This window comes from Echinops telfairi, unplaced genomic scaffold, assembly GCF_000313985.2.
Source record: "Echinops telfairi isolate 266 unplaced genomic scaffold, ASM31398v2 ScPeMD7_6;HRSCAF=24_1, whole genome shotgun sequence".
NCBI classification, from domain to species: domain Eukaryota; kingdom Metazoa; phylum Chordata; class Mammalia; order Afrosoricida; family Tenrecidae; genus Echinops; species Echinops telfairi.
The window spans coordinates 13,958,205-13,963,733 of NW_022103903.1; positions in this window are offsets into that span (position 1 = coordinate 13,958,205).

Below are 5,529 nucleotides of genomic sequence, written 5' to 3' on the forward strand. Positions count from 1 at the left end.
GGACAGTGCAAGATATGACAAAATAATAATTTATAAATTATCAAGGTTTCAAGAGGGAGTGGGGAGCGGGGAGGGAGGGGACAAAATGAGGAGCTGATGCCAGGGGCTTAAGTGGAGAGCAAATGTTTTGAGAATGATGAGGGCAATGAATGTACAAATGTGATTTACACAATTGGTGTATGTGTGGATTGTGATGAGTTGTATGAGCACCTAGTAAAATGATATAATATATATATAATCATTTCCTACATAATCTCATTGTATTGCTCCTTTCATGTGTTCTTACAACAAATCTAACTTGTCAAAGCAAAATTGACATATATTGACTATTACTAAGAGCCACAATTTATTGTTTGTCTTGTTTAGTCACTAGTCATATATGTAGAACTACCCCCATTTTACATGTGAGAAAGCTAAAGTGCCAGAATGATATATGGGGTTATTCAAATTATCCCAGATATTGAATGGTGGGACTAAATTCTTCTAGATCTTCCTACGCTTTCCCATTATATAATATGTTTTTATATATCACATGTGAAAAATATATAGCACCATTTAAGTAACTTTAAACTATGAAGAAGAAAATAATAAGTAGAAATGTTAGAACTATTGTTTGTGAAATTGAAACAATTAAGCTAGTACAAATGTATATTGAAGAGAAACAAAAATTCCCTGTAATAACTTTTCATTATAGCACACAATTTTGTGGCTTTCTGCCATTTGAAAATATAAATAAGATTTGGTGTGTTATTACTGGCCTAGAATACAACACATGTTCCAAAATCAATTTATGTATAGAACACATACAATATAATGATTGAACTCCAGTATTTCTCTTTTTATCATTTGGCAGGAATTTGTGTGAGTCAAGAAAGATGGAGTATTTGCTGAAGGCAGTTATTTCTTTAGATGAGATTGAGAGAAGTAAGGGGACTGAAAGCGTGTGTCACTTAAAATCATTCATTTTAGATTAAGCTTAAGGGGAGCAGTGACAGAAATCTCATAGATGGTATCTACCTTTAAGGATTAATAGAGTTTTATCCAAGGATTATTCTTGTTTGAAAAAGCATGTTTCCCTCTTTCTAGAAGTTCATTTCACAGCCATTGTAGCCCCAGACCGAGGTGGACGTTCAAGTCTGTTTGTCGGAGGTGTGTGAACTTTGCACTGGGTCTTTGGTACATTCGCATTTTCTAAGGCCTAAAGAAAGTCATAACCTCTGCGTGTCAATGTCCGATAAACGCGTCAGTTACCTCTATCCCTGAAAATAAAGGTTTGTGGATAATTGTAGAGTGGTTGGCAATTCTATTTGTAGAACTGACAATTCTAGAATTTTTTGTATTTTGTAAGCCCTCCAACACCAACACCATAATACTGTATTTTTCCTAACTATTTAGAATTATGCCTAGTGCTTTTCATGCTGGTATACCTTGTGTTTATGTCTTCAACACCTATTCTAAATCCCCATTGTGAAGCACATAGCTGGTTGGGGGCAGTTGGGTGGGTTTTCAGTGGATCTGTTCTCTCAGGGGTTATCCCCAACACCGTATTTTAGCTGTTGTCACAGAAATCCACACAGAAAATGGTTCTGGCAATCAAGCACTAATACAATCAATGTTTGGCTTTTCTTTTTGTTCTGGCCACTGATATTGGTTCAAGATTTTCTTCTATTTTCACAGAAGTGGAGGAGTATAACAAAATGCTAGGACCAGGTGTTCAGCATCTTCTGCTTATGAGATTTGTGGATGTCACATCAGTTTGCCACCTTGAGGGATAAGGTCAGGTTTATGATTTTCACTTACCTGAAGAATTTGCCCTTTGTCTTCAATTCATAAAAAATAATCTCTGGAAGTTTTAAATTTCCCTAATTGTTTAAGAGTTCTCCATAAGAACTCAAGATGTAGCAAACCAGAGACTCATGCTTTATGAAGATTATACCATAATAATGTATCTGAAAAGCCCACCTCAAAATAATCTCTTGTTATCACCTTACCTCAGGGGAAAAAATTAAAGCTTGCATCGCATAATGAGACTCATATTAAGAGCTCCAGACACTAAATCTCCATTCACTTACTGGTTGGCAAAAGCCAAAATCATCTGACCTCCAAAGAGTGTGGCCCCCTCTTTAGGACATGGAAGTTTCTCTAGACCTCATCCTCTGCTTTACGATGATGGCACTTTGTACCCTACTTAATAAAGCTGTGCTCACTTTCCATAAATGCTATGGTCCATTCTAGTGAATCTTTGAACCTGGGGCATATCTGGAGAGAAGAAAACCCCGTGGAGGCACAAACTTGCAGCTGGTATCTAAAACTGTGGACCTATTTGGTCGTTTAGAGACAAGATATTTAGGATTTCTGTGAACTTGGCTGGATATCTGTAATTTGGCATTCTCCCTCGTGATAGGGTAATCTAATGCAATGTAATCACCTCCTTGGTGGGATCTAAGGTAACATAAGCAACTCTGTGAACAAGCAGCAGTTGTGATGGACTGGTGCCCTTTCGATTAGACCACAGCCTGATGCAATTGGAAAAAAGATTCTTCAGGGGTGTGGCCCACTCTTTTTAAGCAGGCTGTGGGAGATTTTCACTTCTGCTGGATCTGTCTGGATCCTACATCTGGTTTGTCATGTTGCCGTCTGATCTCAGAAGGCAACCTTGGACTGCCAGCCTAGGATTCATTCAACTCTGCATCCAACAGCCTATGGTTCTCTTGCAGCCTGCAGCTACATGAGTCAGGAGATGCCTCCAGCTTAATATCTGGCCCCCAGACTTGAGCGGGGCTGGACTTGCCCTTTTGTACAACTGTGTAAACTATTTCTTGATATAAACATGTTTCTCTATATACCCACAAACAAACATCACCAGTTTTGCTTCTCTAGAAAGCTCCACCTAACACAAGAGGACTGTATACTGTTTCAGGTCATTAACATCAGAGAGAGAAGTGCTATATGTGCTGCTGGAAGCAAAATTAAATACAAAGAAAAGTGGATATTTTATATTGACTCAGACACCAATTCAAACATGAAATGGAAGTATTGAGCAAATCAGAGACCTGCTCAAACTATGCCTGCGTACTTTATTTCTCAGGAACTTTTCTTTAGATGAATATATTCCTTTATCATGTATGCCTGAGGTAAGAGTTAATAAAACAAGACAATAGTCCTAATTCTTTCCTTAAGCCATAATTACAACCACCGTGAATATTTCTCCACCCAGAAATATTTTGTCTCATAATTATTGTAGTTCAGTTACATTAGCTTATATTTTTTTACTACAGAATTAAAGGGAAAAGATTTGGTTTATTATAAATTTGTTGAAAGTGCTTAAGCAAAGACTGACTTTTTAAGTCATATTGTGACCTGATTCTTTATCTGCCCTCTAAGTACTTAGCATAATGAAGGGATCAAAATGATCAACTAGTTAGCGGTCTACCTGAGACTTGAATTTCATTCCAAGTTATTAGCCAACCCTTATTACTGCCAGTAACACAAAATTCCCACCTCCTGAACTATTATGTCTTCTATCTTTCTTCAACATTTATTAGTAAATTTTATTTTTCCTTGTGATAGCTTGCTCAGTAAAACTTAGCTCAGGATCTTATCAACTGTAGACAGTAACTTGTCACTTCACTGCCAGTACAGGCAAAGTGTGCCATGATGGCTGTTTAAAATGACTACTTGTACATTCGGGGCTATCACTTTCATTTTCTTTGTAATAAACCACTCGGTGTAGTTATGTATTTCTTTTCACTTTGTCTACTATGCTTGCGGAGAGGAAGAAAATAAATTGCATTTTTCCTCACTGCTTTTCTTGTCTGAAAAGCCAAAAATTGGCTGTGAAAGAGACTGCTCCTTACCAATGCCAAATGTGTGAAAAGACGTGTTTCCTCTGCTTCCTTCTTGAAACGAACTTATAATGTTTTAGCATATTGAAACAAGTGTGGCAAATGTGGACCTGATAAAAAACCAGAATTTGTTGATTTTTTCATTTCCTTTTTCCATTTTCTATTGTATTGAAGTCTACTCTTATTTTAATATTTTCTATCTTCTGTTGACATTGAAACTATTTTATTTGCTGTTTTTTCTAGTATTTTTATGTGGGATCTTATATCATTTAGTTACATTCTTCTTTTCTTATATAAGCAAGAGATAAATTATTCTATAAGTGGTGCTTTTTTGACACAGCAATGTTTCCTTTATTGTATTTTTATTTTCACTCAATCAGAATATTTTTCAAATTTTTCTTATCATTGATTTTTTTGTACTTTACATTGTGAATAATGTGAAGGTTTATTAAGCAAATCTATTTTTCTACTATTTATTTTGAATGAATGGATTATGAGGTAGCATTGTGATGAATTTCCAAATAGTTGCAAATTTTCTAGATGCCTTTCTATTGTTGACTTATAATTTAATATAAGTATAGCCAAAGAATATAATCTATATGGGTTAACTTTTTTATTAACTGTGGTTTCTTTGAAGGCTGGCAAATAATTTATCTTGGTTAGGATTTATGTGCATGAAGAAAATTTATATTTTTTGCAGTTTTTGAAAGTCAAGAGTTGTGAAGAACCTAAGATTTATCCAATTTTGAGAAAGCTAAAGGGATAACATGTCACAAGTGTATGGGTACTGATGTAAGCAAGAGCCACCTACACCAGAGACAAGGTTTACTTTATTGCCCATAGCAAGAGCAGCAGCCAGATTATCAGTATGTGTGACAAGTTCCCTGAACGCAAATTCTAACAGGAATTTTAGGGAGGCTAGATGACATCTGTACATGCAAGGGTGGTTACGCAAGAGAAATTGATCTCAGTGAACTTGAATCATTTATAATGGGTAATAACTATGCCTGCCCTTTATTCCAGAGGGAGACACTAACTTTCCAAACAAATATCTTTGACAAGTTATTCCAGGATAAAAGCAGTCAGTGCACCGGCTTGTCAAGACACGTACAACTGCAAAAGAATCGTGGATTATTGTCTCTCAACAACATATAGTGTTATAGGAATGGCAGTTGAGTCACGTTGGTTAATAGAGTGTTGTCCATGTCTTTTATATCTTCAGTAATTTTTTCCACATGATCTATGGATTCTAGAGAGAAGGGTGTTAATGATGAGTGTGTAATTGTGAGATTCTTCATTTATTTTTCTCATGTTTAATTTCGTAGATTGGAATTTCTGTTGTTACGTACACTCACCATTTACAGTGGCTATGTATGAAGTTTTTCTTTTTATCATTACCAAATGACGTTTTTTTTCTAGTGAGACTGTCTTAACTTTTACTTTCTCTGATATTGATATAGTACCTTCAACTTTTATATTCTTTTTTTTCTTTTTTTAATCGTTTTATTAGGGGCTCATACAACTCTTATCATAATTAATACATACATCATTTGTGTAAAGCATTTGTACATTCATTACCCTCATCATTCTCAAAACATTTCCTCTCCACTTAAGCCCCCGGCATTAGGTCCTCATTTTCCCCTCCTTTCCCCCTCCCTCATGAGACCTTGATAATTTATAAATT